The 16,024-nt window shown below is 41.8% G+C and overlaps 1 protein-coding gene across 8 annotated transcripts in view; it reads right to left on the bottom strand.

Moving 5' to 3' along the window:
- Positions 1 to 16,024, bottom strand: part of LOC307180268 (uncharacterized protein) — a 524,184-nt gene that overhangs the window by 334,796 nt on the left and 173,364 nt on the right. For 4 of the 8 annotated variants that reach the window (XR_013825710.1, XM_079910424.1, XM_079910426.1 and 1 more), the window contains one exon: positions 11,987 to 12,087. The exons of 1 other annotated variant lie outside the window; for it this stretch is intronic. The gene's annotated coding sequence lies outside the window, so the exon portion shown is untranslated. The remainder of the gene's footprint in view (positions 1 to 11,986; positions 12,088 to 16,024) is intronic. 3 more of the 8 variants (XM_079910429.1, XM_079910422.1, XM_079910423.1) reach the window with 1 other exon arrangement.

The raw sequence follows: 16,024 nt of genomic DNA, 5'->3' as shown, positions 1-16,024 counted from the left end.
TGGGGATAAATACCCAGGAGTGGAATTCTACATCATATAGTAGTTCTACTTTTAATGTTTTTGAGGAACTTCCATTCTGTTTTCCACAGTGGCTACACCAATTTACGTTCACACCAACACTGCACGAGGGTTCCCTTTTCTCCACATGCTTGCCAACACTTGTTATTTGTTGTCGCTTTGACGACGGCCATTCTGACCAGTGTGAGGTGATACCTCATTGGGGTTTTGGTTTGCATTTCCCCGATGATTAGTGATGTTCAGCACCTCTTCATGCGCCTACTGGCATCCGCATGTCGTATTTGGAAAAATGTCTATTCCTACCTTCTGCCCATTTTTAAATGATTTTGTTTGTTGTTTTTGACACTGAGTTGCATGAGTTCTTTATACATACACCCACAGAGGTCTCTACGGGTTATATATTAAACCTTCTATCAGGCGTATCATTTGCAAATATCTTCTATTCAGTAGGTTGCATTTTTGTTTTGTTGGTTTACTTCACTGTGCAAAAGCCTTTTAGTCTGACCTAGTCCCATTTGTTTATTTTTGTTTTTGCTTCCCTCACCTGAGGAGAGAGCTCCACAAAAATATTGCTAAGACTGACGTCAAAGAGCAGATTGCCTGTGTTTTTTTTTTCTTTTAGGAGTTTTGTGGTTTCAAGTCTTACATTTAAGTCTTTAAACCATTTTGAGTTAATTATTGTGTATGGTGTGAGACAGTGGTACGGTTTCTTTTTTTTTTTTTTGCATGTATCTGACCAGTTTTCCCAACATCATTTATTAAAGGGGCTATCTTTTCCGCATTGTATATTCTTGTCTCCTTCATCAAAAATTGACCATTTTGTGTGGTTTGTGTCTTCAGTTCCAGAATACTCTAATGAGCTTTCAATCACCTCTACCCTGACTAACGCATCTGAGCCAGAGTGTCTGTCACATGGACGGTTAGAGAATAACAGAGGTCTCCATGGGTTATATCATTTCTAAACCAATTTTTAAAGGCAAGAAAACCTGGCCAGAGAGAAATAAAAAAGCACACACTAAAAATAATGTAGCCAAATTCAGAAAAAAAATGAAGAACATAGTTGAAAATGATCCAAAAATAACAATTTTCACATTTTGGACACAGGAGAAATAGACTTGATTATTTTTCTTTTGTTTTTAGTGCCTGTGGAAACTTCATCATAAACTAGCAGGCTTTCACAGTAATTTTGTTTAGAAAAAAAGATACAATATAAAACAGACTAACCAAGAGAAAAATACATATAGTGTAAATTAATATAAACATGTTTTCACATATGAACACAGGGCAATTATCTACCATTTTGGAGCAGTTACATGGAGCTGTTCTGTTAAAGCTCCATGGCCTGAAAAAGAAAATTGTCCTAACTTCAGATAATGCTGCATTGATTGATTCATTCATTAATCCATTCATTCACTCAGTATCTCAGCAAATATTTATAATGGTTTTCTTCTCAGTAAAAGACTATGCTAGCACTATAAGATATCCAAATCTATTTGATAATAATCCTGGGCTCTGTAAACTTAGAGTAAGACATAATTTTATCACTAAAGTATATAACTGCACTTAAAATATTTCCTACCAGCTTTAACTTTAAGAAATAGGAGGGACTAGGGACTTCCCTGATGGTCCAGTGGGGAACAATGCAGGGGGCCCAGGTTTGATCCTTGGTCGGGGAACCAGATCCCACATGCCACAGCCAAGAGTCCACATGCCCCTACTAAGAGTCCGCATGCCACAACTAAGAACTGCACATGCTGCAACGAAAATCCAACATGCTGTAACTAAGACCTGGTGCAGCCAAAATAGATAGATATCTAGATAGATAAATAGTTTTTTAAAAATAGAAATGGAAGGGACTACAAAATAATTTATATTTACCATATAATGCATGTGTAAAGATGCAAATATTATTATGTATACAAATACACATATTATTAAAATGCACACATTGTATATTATTAAATCATGCTCATGGATTTAGAAAAAAGGAATTATACATATTGAGAACTTTCCTTACACTAAAAAGTTTCGGGAAACCGTGAATGTGAGCTCTCTACATTACTGTTTCTATGTTTGGCAAAACTGGTATTACAACCCAAAAGGCAGTAACAGGGGACAGGATACAAGTTGCAGGATACAAAATTCGTACACAGAAATCTGTTGCATTTCTATACACTAACAATGAAAGATCAGAAAGAGAAATAAAAGAAACAGTCGCATTTACCATCACATCAAAAAGAATAACTAGGAATAAATCTACCTAAGGAGGCAAAAGAACTGTACTCTGAAAACTATAAGATGCGGATGAAAGAAATCAAAGATGACACAAACAGAGGGAAAGATATACCATGTTCTTGGATTGGAATAATCAATTTTGTCAAAATGGTTATGCTACCCAAGGCAATCTACATATTCAAAATAATCCCTATCAAGTTACCAATGCCGTTTTTCACAGAACTAGAACAAAAAATTTTTAGATTTGTATGGAAACACAAAAGACCCCAAACAGCCAAAGCAATCTTGACAAAGAAAAATGGAGCCAGAGGAATTCAGGCTCCCTGACTTCAGACTATACTACAAAGCGATAGTCATCAAAACAGTATGGTACTGGCACAAAAACAGAAATATTGATCAATGGAACAGGATAGAAAGCCCAGAGATAAACCCACGCACCTATGGTCCATTAATCTCTGACAACGGAGGCAAGAATATACAATGGAGAAAAAAGTCTCTTCAATAAATGGTGCTGGGAAAAGTGGACAGCTACATGTTAGAAAAATGAAATTAGAACGTTCTCTAATACCATACACAAAAATAAACTCAAAATGGATTAAAGACCTAAATGTTAGACTCTTAGAAGAAAACATAGGCAGGACACTCTGACATATACCACAGTAAGATCTTTTTCAAGCCGTCTCCTAGAATAAGGGAAATAAAAACAAAAATAAACAAATGGGACCTAATTACACTCCAAAGCTTTTGCACAGCAAAGAAAACCATAAACAAGACACAAAGACAACCCAAAGAATGGGAGAATATATTTGCAAACGATGCAACTGACAAGGGATTAATCTCCAAAATTTGTAAGCTCAAAATGTGTGAGCTCATGTGTGGCTCAATATCAAAAAAACCCAAAAGAACAAAAAAAAAAACCACAACAACCCAATAAAAAAAATGGGCAGAAGATCTAAAGAGACATTTCTCCAAAGAAGATATACAGATGGCCAAGAGGCCCATGAAGAGATCCTCAACAGCACTAATTATTAGAGAAATGCAAATCAGAACTACAATGAGGTATCATCTCACACCAGTCAGAATGGCCCTCATCAAAAAGTCTACAAAAAGTCTACAAACAGGGCTTCCCTGGTGGCACAGTGGTTGGGAGTCCATCTGCCGATGCGGGGGACGTGGGTTCGTGCCCCGGTCCGAGAGGATCTCACATGCCGCAGAGCGGCTGGGCCCGTGAGCCATGGCCGCTGAGCCTGCAGGTCCGGAGCCTGTGCTCCTCAGCGGGAGAGGCCACAGCGGTAAGAGGCCCGCGTACCGCAAAAAAAAAGAAAAAAAAAGAGTCTACAAACAATAAATGCTGGAGAGGGTGTGGAGAAAAGGGAACTCTCTTACACTGTTGGTGGGAAGGTAAGTTGGTGCAGCCACTATGGAGAACACTATGGAGGTTCCTTAAAAAACTAAAAATAGAACTACCATATGATCCAGCAATCCCACTCCTGGGCATACATCCAGAGAAAACCATGGTTTGAAAAGATACATGCACCCCAATGCTAACTGCAGCACTTTTTACAATAGCCAAGACATGGAAGCAACCTAAATGTCCATCAACAGAGGAACAGATAAAGATGCGCTACATAGACACAATGGAATATTACTCAGCTATTAAGAAGAATGAAATAATGCCATTTGCAGCAACATGGATGCAACTAGAGATCATCATACTAAGTGAAGTAAGAAAGAGAAAGACAAATATCACATATATGTGGAATCTAAAAAACATGATACAAATGAACATATTTACAAAACAGAAACAGACTCACAGACGTAGAGAAAGAACCTATGGTTACCGGGGGAAGGGGGGAAGGGACAGATAGATTGGGAGTGTGAAATTGACATGTACACACTGCTATATTTAAAATAGATAACCAACAAGGAACTACTGTATAGCACAGGGAACTCTGCTCAATATTTTGTAATAACCCAAATGGGAAAAGAACTTGAAAAAGAAGAGATACATGTATTATGTATAACTGAATCACTTTGCTGTACACCTGAAACTAACACAACTCCAATATAAAATACTGGATATATACTCCAACATAAAAGTTAAAAAAATAAACAAACAAAAGAAGAAAACAAGAAAAACAAAAGACCTAAGGTAAGATTTTGCTCCTTGAATTCAATAATGAATTCAAATACAATATTAATGTGTTAAATAAATATCTTCCCTTAATTATCATAAGCATCTACTTTTCTGCTTACACACAAAAACCTTACAAATTCAAATAATAAAAAGATGTTTTCAATTTGCACTCAGTAATAGACATATTTTGGATAAAGAGAATCTTTTAAAAAAACATATCATCTATGTGGAAATTCCCTGGCGGCCCAGTTGTTAGGACTCTGCTCTTCCATTGCTGAGGGTATGGGTTCGATCCCTGGTCGGGGAACTAAGACCCAGCAAGCCGTGTGGTGCGGCAAAAATAAAATAAAATAAAAAATTTAAAAAGTAAGACATCATATGTGGATAAATGTCTTCAGTTCAACTCACAGAAAACAAGCCAAATTGATCTAAAATCAGTAACAGAGGTTTACAATAGGGGTCAGCAAGTGTGATAGCCTGCTGACCAAACCCAGCTGCCATTTTTATAAAGGTTTTGCTGGAACACAGACACGTCTATTCATCTATGTACTGTCTATGGCCACTTTTAGGCTCAAACAGCAGAGCTGAGTAGTTGAGATGGAGACCACATGTCTGCAAAGCCAGTAACGTTTATTATCTGGCCCTGTTCAGAAAAGGCTCTGGTCTAGAGCTGTGGATCTCAAACTTGAACTCGCATCAGAATCCCTGGAGGTTTGTTAATGTACAGACAGCTGCTCCCACCCTGCAGCAGAGGTTCTGATCCAGCAGGTGGGGGGCGGCTGCCGAAAATCTGCATTTCTAACCAGCTCCCAAGTAATGCTGATGCTGCTGGTCTGAAGACCACACTTTGAGAACCCCTAGTGAAGACAAAACATTCACCATAGCTGTATCCGTTTCCTCTGCTTAAATGATGGTACTGTTAAATGGCTAAATATATGCTGTTGAAGTAGCAACTTCCATTGCACCTTTAATCTAAGCATTATCCATCCCAAATTATTCTTATCAGTAGCTCCGAAGTGCAGGTAATCATTACCCACCTCCCTCACTGGACCGATGAGGGGCTTACGTCATCACAGGGGCTGAACGACTTGTCCTGGAATAGACCCCAAGTCAAGAGTACTGGGTGACTAAAAGCCCAGATTTCCTCAGCAATGACTGGGCTCTCCAGGTCACATGTTGTTTTTATAGGAATTCTAGACTCGCATAATGGAAAAAGAACCAGAGGTCACCTTGACAGTTACCTTGCCTCTAAGGCCCAGGCAGACAGAAGTTCCCAGCTACTCAGGGTCCTCAGTGCCATTCTCCAACCACAGAGAAACAAAAGAGAGCAACCTGTCATGCACATTCAAAGCTGGAGCTCTCAGCAAAATACAGGTGCCATTTGCTCGCCGTTTCAAGAGCATTCAACAAGGGTAAAACGACCTTGCAAAATAAACTAATTCTCTGGCAGTCAAGTGGTGATTCTGTTTTCTGGGATTACATTCCATTGTTTTGAAAATAATTTTCAATGCCAGTGTTATCAAGACTATCTATCATATTAGTAGTAAGGAGTTAAGTTTTTAAAGACATGATCTGGAATCAATTATATTGCATAATAACTTTACAACCTGGGACAATATAGGAGGTCTTTTCACAAATGTCACATCCAGTCAAAATACATGCTCGATTTGAATACCAGAGCCACCCAGATTAGTTACATTAGTAACCTTCAAAACTCTTGACATATATAGCCCTTAAAAGAGAATCACGTTTGCTTAGTCATTTTAAAAAGATGAAAAGGAAAACAATAGTAGTTCTGAGGTCAAGTTCACAGTTAGCTAAAAGAAACACTTGAGAACACACTGAAACATTAAAACTGCCATGTGACCTGTGAAGGTGGAAGCCAGCCCTTGACGAAGGGTTCAGATTTTATCTCCTTCTGCTTATGCAGAATGGCACCACTAAAGTTTCAAGACAAAGAATCACAATTCGATGACACTCGTTTTTCGTTGGCAACTATGTCTGTCCCTATAAAACATGCCCTTTTCCTGATGGCTGGCATCTTCCACAATGGAAAATTCAGCACGGATGAGAAAAAACATGAAAACATTCCCCCCCACCAAATTACGATGCTGTTCAAAGGCGTAATCAAGCCTCCAACAGACAATGAGCACACTGACCTTCCAACGCAATACGCCAACCTTCAGAAACCCACGACTGTTCACACCACTCATCAGCCGAAGTAAATCTAATACCATGTACAAAGCCATACATTATCCTTCTTAGGAGGAATACGTACGTTTGTATTTCACTTTGATGGCAATCTGGAACCAAACCAGTTCAGAAAAAGTAATGTACTTTGATGTGGTGTCACAGTAAGTAAATTTCACTTCTCTCTAACACTGTTAAAAATCTGTGACACTGTACTGATTACAGTTCCAGTTTCCCAGTGGTATAATATCTCCTCTCTAGTTACCAGCCGCTGACCTCTCACCCTCCCTCATCTCGCCTGGTTCATCAGTCGTGGTCCTCTCTGTGATGCCCAGACCCTTGTTCCTCTTTCCACCTTCCTGCTTTTTATTAACGCTCAACAAACCATTATGGCTCTGTTGTTTGGATGTCCCCAGACACTGCCTGCCCCAAATACCCGCTGTCCTTCCACCAATTTGCCATCATTTGGGATGCCTTCCTCTCAGACATCTTTTATCAAGTCCTCCTCTCTCTGGCCATGCACACTTCTATTCCTGTAGTTCATGTCCTCCTGCAAACATCTTCCACCTCCAGCCCCTTCACCTCTTTGTCTTCTCCCATACATCGTCCAGCTGTCTCCTGTTCCTTCAGGTACCCAGCCAATGCCTTCAACTCCTGTGGTCCAGTGTCTTACACACATCCTCTATCAACAGTCTAATACTAAGTTGATCTATGCCCCAAATATTGGCTTGCGTGCTCTGTATCTGTTATTTACTTATCTCCGCCCTCGGGGATATGCACCATCTTCATTGTAGATATGAGAAACCTGAGAAACAAAGCACCTGCCTAGAATTACATCAAAGATTGGAATCGGGGAGCCTGGCCAGAGCCCTGACTTGGTCACTAGGGCTCCCATTTCTCTGCCTCAGTGGAAAGTACCAACACGTCTCTTCTGGTGAATGTGTGAGTGGGGTGCAGGAGCCCTGCTACCCCTGTTTCCCCAGCAGTGGCCATGATCAATATATCTAACGAAACCAACAATCAGGGAGAAAGATACAAAATATGGAGAATTAAGCATGGAGAGAGTAAACCCTAGTGGTACTCTGTCTTTGGTTCTAGTTTCTTGGACACTTACTACATGCTTATACCTCTTACATTTTTCTGAGCCTTTGGATAGCTGATGCTTTTTTTTTTTTAACGTCTAAACCTTACATCCGATGACTGCATCCCTCATTCTCAGCCAAGTAACGTACTTTTCTACAAAGAGGAAACAGAAGTTCTGCGATTGGAACTTCTTAGTGTGAGACTGACTCTTTTATCTGTGAGAGGGGCAGTCTTTTCTTCCTTATCTCCTCCTGCAAAGATTCCTATTGTCTACCTGTATTCTGGATCCCACTAGCTACTGACTTCTCGGGATAGTCATCAGAACTATTATCTATTCTCCTTCCAGAATTCTGTCCTCTCCCTCCAATGCTTCTTTTACACCCACACTTAAATATACTCATTTTCGGACTTTCCTGGTGGTGCAGTGGTTAAGAATCTGCCTGCCAATGCAGGCGACACGGGTTTGAGCCCTGGTCCGGGAAGATTCCACATACCGCGGAGCAACTTAGCCCGTGCGCCACAGCTACTGAGCCTGCGCTCTAGAGCCCATGAGCCACAACTACTGAGCCTGCGCTCTAGAGCCCACGAGCCACAACTACTGAGCCCACGTGCCGCAACTACTGAAGCTTGCACGAGTGAAGCCTGTGCTCCACAACAAGAGAAGCCACTGCAGTGAGAAGCCCGTGCACCACAACAAAGAGTGGCCCCCGTTTGCTGCAACTAGAGAAAGCCCACACGCAGCAACAAAGACCCAATGCAGCCAAAAATAAATAAATAAATAACTTTTAAAATAAATAAACTCATTTTGAAAATAAGCAAAACAAAACCTCTCCTTCAACTTCCATCTGCTTCCCAAGCTTGTCTTCTTTACACAGCCAGGGGTCCCTACATTTGCATGCTTTGCTTTCTCATCTCTCATTAAACTTCACCTTTAAATGGAAAGAAATCACCCTAAGCAAGAGAGAAAAAAGCTAAATCACATTTTTAAAAAATTTAGTCAAAAAAAAAATTAGTAAACCTTTTGTTATAGCATACTTTCAGATTTACAGGAAAGTTGCAAGAATGTTGGAGAGTTCCCCTATTTGAACCTCTTACATTCATCTGGTAATTTGTTACAACTAATGAACTGATACTGACACACTATTGTTAACTGATGTTTATACTTGGCTTGGATTTCCTTAGCTTTCCCCTAACCTCCATTTATTGCACCAGGATCCAAACCAGGACCTCACATAAACCTTTAGTGGCCACAGCTTCTTGGTCTCATTCAGGCTTTGACAGTTTCAGACCTTCCCTGTTTTTGATGACCTTGACAGATTTGTAGAATGTCTTTCAATTCTGCTTTTTCCAGTGGTTTTCTCGTGATTAGGTTGGGGTTACAGGCATCTGGAAGACCACAGAGGTAAAGTGCCCTTCTCATTACATCACATCAAGGTCACATGCTATCAACATGACATATCCCAGTTGACATTGACCTTGATCCCTGGGCTGATCAAGTGTTTCAGGTTTCTCCACTGTAAGCTTACTCATCTTCTTTTACTACTGAGGAACAATTTTTAACAATAAAAGTTTCAAACACTTAACTTTAGAGTATCTAAATCACTAGTGAATGTGGTTAGACCTACATGTCTGTGTGAGTTGTCCTTTGTGGAAGTGCACCTTGATTTTGTACCGGGATGGAGAGGCACAGAGACAGCGAGAGACACAGAGAAGCCCAAGCACTCCAAAGAACAGGGCCTTCAAGTGACCAAGAGAATACAAGCGTCTGGGATTGAACAAACATCCTAGGCTAAATGTGGAATCATGAACTTAAGTGGACCGACAGGGTTATGTGCTCACTATTTAGGAAGTAAAGTTACTGTAACACAAAAAGACTCTAAATACAGTTCAAATAGACTACACGTTTGCTTCTCTCTCGTGCAACAGCCCAGACGTGGCTGGAGGGCTAGCTTTGCCGTCCTTAACTCATGACTCAGCACCTGTGAGTTAAGGTCAACTGCTCCATTTGTCAACGCTGTTAAGTCGACGGGAAGCAAAGAAGAAGGGAAGGTATCTGTCCTTCTTTCTCAAGAACTGGAGGCAGAAATTGTTCATGTTGTTACCATTATATTCCACTGGCCTGAACTTAGTCATTTGACTGCATACCAAGCTACAAACCAGCGGGGCAATGCGGGATCTCACTGGACGCCCGTCTGCTTGCTACAACTTGGTTAGGCTTATAGGAATAAAGTATGTAGAAGAGAATGGACACTGGGAGAATAAATACTGGTCAAAACGAGATCTGTAACTGAATACCTGGTGGCAGGTTGTTTGTTTCTTCTTCCAATAGACAACACCTGGACCAAAGCTGCAAATCGAATCAGCATCTCGCTGAGTTTGCGAATCTACATCGTTCTCCAAGTCCCACCCACTCGTCTCAAACAAGCGAGTCAAGCGGGGCTGTGACAGAAGACAATACACCTGACGCTCTCCAGTTTTGACGGCGGCCCTAGTCCCTGCTACTCTCCTCAGGAACGCAATATGAACCTTGTTTCAGGCTTTCAGTAGGGAAGGCAATCCTGCGCGCTTCTATTCCTCCTGCCACGCACATCTTCACTCCATGGATTATGCAGACCCAGGCGCCTCCTGTTTCTCTTCCACCTGTGCGCTCGGGTCTTGGGGAAATGAGCCCACTGCTTCTCCCCGCCCCCCAAAGATTCTATTTTTACCTGACTCTCAGAATCCCACTCTGACTGGGGGAATCATCTGTACTCCGGGACCCCGCAGTTGGAATCAGCTCACAGGCAGTGCTAAGTACAACCTAAGACACAATACGTTCTCCTTTTGCCGTTTTCAGGCACCCAGGGAAAGGGCCACCAGCCCCTGGAGGGAGGCCAGAGGAGGATTTGTAGTTCATCCCCGAGCGTCGTCTCAGGTACCTGGTCTAGGCGGTGTGGCTTGCCCTTCACACCAACGTCTTGAGGTTGACTGAGAGATGAAGACTGCTTCTGCACTTAACCTGGCTTCTGGTTACTAGTCCTAAGGTATGTCACGTGCACAGGTCAGGTAGGACAGTAGCAAAATTCTTAAACTCTCCGTCACAGAGAAAATGAAAAGAGGATGAGGTGGAGGGTAAGTAATGAGGGGACCTGATATGAGGCCTGACAACAACCAGGAACGTGGAAAATTCACACATCTTGTCCTTACACCCTGCTGGGGTATAAGGTTGGGACCTTCTGACCTAACAGTGTCAGATCTCTGTAACATGCTCGGCAAAAGCTACCCTGTGCTATCACGCTGAAGTGACTGGACTCAGGAATCCACCGTAGCCAGCAGTGATAAGACACAGTTATGCCGAGCCTGCTGCGTTAAATATGAATATATAATACCTCTCCACAAGCAAGAAAACACACTAGCAATAATGCCGCATCCTCTGAGCTTTCTGGACTGGTTTTTATAGGTATTATAGTTCAACTACATACACTCAACCAGTACTTTATCACTTACCCATCTAAATGACAAATAGGGGAAAACATATAGGAAAACATATCCACAATTTGCTGAGTTACAGACAAAATGCAGTTAATGATAACCATTTCAATATCCAAACTTAACTTCTTAATTTCAAAACTAAAATTACAACTGAAATAAATTTTGTAGTACAAGTTAAAAGAGTCTGACATTCCGGAGGAGTCTGAAATGAACGTATGTATCTTGATAATTTGCTGAATTTACTGAAACAATGTTCTGGATGTCTTGAAAACGTTTCACCTTATTTTTAGCCTAATTAGTAATCAGCAACTTGATTTACTCGTTTATTGGTGAAAAGAAATGGGGAGGGCTTTGTTCTGTTACATAGGAAACATTATTTTTAGTAAACAAACATCAAAATACGTTTCCTCTGTGAACGTAGGGCAAAATCTTCAAACACGATCTGTGCCTTTCCCTATGGGAGTGACACACTGACAGATTCAGTTTAGTTTTAAGATCCGCTCTGGCACTGACAGAATGTTAAGCATTCCATTGCTATAGATGTGCACCGTTTTCATTTTTCAATTTTGTTCTTCCTAATAATGAAGTTCCAACTAAACAGCTAGCCAAGTAAATGCCATGTGAGTGTTCAAGGCTGATGGATTACACTCGGTAATTCTGGTTAATGAGGCACTAAAATGATGAGCAGAGAGACCAAGGAACTGGTGATAGCTCGGCAGTGCTGATGACTTCTCCAGGGATAGATACCGGGAGAAGCACTCAGGAATAAGTAGCCTACACACTCTGTAAACAACAAGGGCATTAACTTATCAGGTCAACAGGCAGATTTCAAGAGTGGAGAGGAAAACTTACCTTAGGGCATCCCTGAAGCTCCTGCATTCACCTGTACCTCTCATCCCATGGAAATCAAAGCCTTCTCTTTCTTCAGGTGACTAGAGTTGGTTTTCACTCTCCTGAAACCAGAGGTTTCCTGATCAGTACAGCTAACTCACCAAGCTGAATTATCCCCTTTGTTGTGTATTGGTTTGATATGATTTCCAGCGCACTTGCTCATGACAACAACAAAGTTGTGATTAGAAGTTGTTCTGATGTACAAGAGAAATTGTTGTCAGGACGTCATCACGCATGCATGTGGTTAACAACAAAAACATAGGAAGCAGCAGCAGCTAGGGCAGGGGCCTTTCAGACTATACACACCCAGAGTCCGTGAGGACTGTCCCAGGGTGTTGGGTCTGGGCAAGGCGACTGCTGACCTGAATGGCTCTCTGAAGGCCCGGGGGCATCAGCTCCAGCCTGGGCAAGGCGACTCTTTGCCGGCAGTGCTGGAAACCATGCAGCAGCCCCAGGAAGGAGGTAATCTCACCCACAACACCTGCACCTTCACTCCCTGGCAAGGCGCTCCAACAACAAGGATTTTCACTTTGGACCCATCGCCAGCGCTGACACATGGCTCTCAGTTGGCCAAGCAGCTCTTCAGAGAAGCAACTCAGAGAAAGGTACACCTCAACGAAACTTGGACTCTATTCCTTTCATCATCCCCTTGCCTGGAACAATAGCGTGATTAATCTAGTACTGGTTTGGAGTATGTTACTTCTTTAGTGGCTTATTAAGAGACATTATCCTGTACTCTATTGGCTTGTGAAATTACGGGTTAATTTCCGCAGTGAACCTGTGTTAAATAAATTACTGGCAAAGACAATCTCAGTCTCTGAGCATAATTTGCTGCCCGACAGAACACCCTTCTAAAGAGCATGGTTTCCTTTTATGATTAAATGTTTGCTATCCATAAAAACTGACCTGGGGGAGACCTAAGAAATCTTTTTCTTCCTAGACTGGAGCAACGAGAACAGAAATGATGGGAAGGTTTTGTATGAATTTCACAATGGTTAAGACCAGGAAACTGACAACGTTGATATCTGCTGATACAGAACTCAGTAATGGTTTTAATGGTAACTCAAGGTTTTTACCTCTTTCAGAAATAAACATGCAAGTAACAAGTCAACACATATAATTCTCCTGTTTAAACCTTAATTAGGAAAAATGCCCTAGGATATTATTTTAGAAACATGAAGAACCATAGGCTTCTTTCAGCTTCTTAGCTTGCCTTATTTTGACATCAAATTGCATGTAATCGCCCCTGCATGTGTCTGCATGGACTCATATAAAGACAAGTGAATTTAGTAATTGCAAGATATTACCTTTTTAATTGAATTTATGAGTAAGTTTGAATCTATAGCCCCTGGATAGCACTGGGATGAGAAAAAATTCACTGATTTTATTTCCTCGGTCAGCAAGGGGTCAGTGGTGTCTGGCCTATTTCACCATTACATTAGAGTCTGCACTTTTAATGGTTCCATTTTTAACAGGGCTGTAAACCGAAATGCAAAGCTTTTCTCTGTAAAGGTTTGCAAAGTTATATATATATTGATCAAACTACATTCACTCACACTTTCTATTTAGAATTTGGCTCAATGGAATAACTTTCCTGCACCTGCTTTGATGTAACACGGCTGAGAAATCCTGCATCAGAAGACGGGGTAGAATCGCATGGAGAGGAAATGCCCAGAGAGGCTGCCCACCCTTGCTGGTATCTTGCCTATCGGGGTCGTCCATCCCGGGAGAGGAAGGAGGAGTCGGCAGAGATGACCGAAGGGTATCTGGGCTGGGCCACCCCTTGAGAGGCCGGCACAGAGCCCTATCCAACTCCTGCCACACTCTCCTGAGCGTTCTAACGCCCCTGACCAGGTAGAGTCTGCTCCCGGGGCAGCACACGTTCTTTCTGCACCGCTGGTTCCCAGCACAGACCTACGCACGAGGCAGACACTTCATGAACATTTCCCGAAGCAATGGAAAGTGTTTCCATTCCTAACACCAATGACTAGGACAAATACTTGGACCTTTTCTTTCTTCTTTCTTCAGTTAAACACAGACTGAGTACTATCGACAGGCATTTTCTTTTACTGCCATTCCCACTTTTCTCTTGGTTGAAAATGATAGCACCACTTAACCCCTTCGTCCTTTATTTATAAATTCCTTATGGAATACCGATAGATTAGTAAAACGAGGGCCCCTTTGAATTGCACTGCCCTCTACTCCTAATTTCCTATTGCCTGTTTTTATTTGAATAAGAGCTCAAATACATTACAAACTTAGAAAGAGCATCACCATGGTAAATATTTTACTTGCATGATTTATGAAGGCCCACAGGTTAGTGACAATTACGATCCCCGTTTGACATTTGTCATCCAGTGCAGAGACCTTCAGATACAGAGCCCCGAGGCGGAGGCCTGCAGTTCCCACCGGGGCAGTCGACCTGCGGTCCCCCTCTCCTTCCCCCGCACTCTATTATGTCTCCCCTCCAAGCTCGTGCATGAAAGGCTGCAGTGCGTTGTACGAGGTGGTTATTTCATCCCCGTCTCACAGGCAGGACTGAAATCCCGCGTGGTTAAGCAAGCTGGCTCAGACCACCCCGCCCCCCAGCAGGAAATGGCAGAGTCGGGACTCAGGCTGTTTGACTTGTCGTGCTTCCAGCGCCCTCGCTGCAACAGTGCGCTTTCTGTGTGCCCAGACGTCAAGTAGCCACCAGCGCAGACACCTACAACTGTGCTTTGAAAGGCATGACACCCCTTTTCCCAGTTCCTTGTGGGGAGAGGGCACTGGCATGGACAAGACTGTCAAGCCAAATGAGGCTAGTTACTCTGTTATTGCTCTCGGATAACCAGGCCACGTTCTCCAAAGAAACCTCAAAAAAAACCTTAAAAAGCAGACCCTATTATGTCCTCATCTGTTGCCTCAAATGTTTTCACCTGGAGCAGGCGCAACACTGACTCGCAGAACTGAGTTGTGTCTTCTCTAAAACATAATTTCAGTCTCCTCCCCAGTCGGGTTTTCAGGAAGGACAGAAGAACATCTTTGAAAAGTACTAGGGCTAGCTATTTGCAAACAGCAGACGCATCCGAAGAAACGGGAGTGTTTTCTTTAAACGTCTGACATGCTAATACCTCCGAGACCTCTCCTAGGCGGTTGGTTTCACCATGTGGTTTGCTTTGCCAGGCATATTCTATTTGGTTTCCTACTCATCAGCAGAGCACTCTAGACTTCAAAGGCCCCTCAACATCGGTTGACTTGAGTCAGAAATTTTTGGCATTCACACAGCATGAGTCATGGCACCCAAGAGTTTGCTGGAGTATTTCTCAATCCCTTTCACTCAAGGGAGAGTGAGCACAACAACTGTCCTTAGGAAGCCCTTCACAACTCTTGCTGCACGTTTTTAAATGGCTTTTGCATAGATCTCATTTGGTTTTCTATTAGGAATCCCCTCCTTAATTTGAAGACATCATTTTTTTCTTAACCTATTTATAGTTGAACCAAACTTAGAACAACGACAACAAAACATTACACTAAGGTATATTTCATGCCCGTTTAACTGAAATAAAAGTCAAAGAAATTCTTTTGCATTTTAGAAACAATTATAATGACTGAAATCTAATGGAATTTGGGATTCAGTCTTACTGTTCTAAAATCAATAGGAAATTTTACGAATTTATATTTTGACTGATATTCAGGAATGCCAAACTTCCTACAAGATTCTAAGTGATCAGGAATAAAAATGTGATTCTAGCTTGGTAGCCTGTAACAGGCCAGGATTCATTAAATTTTCCATTCTGCGGGCTGTCCTGTTTAATCAGTAACTCCTGGCCCAGCCTCATATCTTTGCCAGGCTTAATAGGTTGAAGTGGACTGAAATGGATTAGGAATAAAGTATCTTTCTGCTTGGAAAAAGCTAGATCTTTGATTGCACTTTAAACTCATATTCAAATTAATTTAAAAAAATACCAAACACGGACACCACAATCCCCTTTTTGCAACTTCCAGTCAACCATAAAACCA

This window comes from Stenella coeruleoalba (genome assembly GCF_951394435.1).
Source record: "Stenella coeruleoalba genome assembly, chromosome: X".
NCBI lineage: Eukaryota > Metazoa > Chordata > Mammalia > Artiodactyla > Delphinidae > Stenella > Stenella coeruleoalba.
Note: the sequence above shows the minus strand (reverse complement) of the source record. Positions and strands in the feature narration are given on the sequence as shown.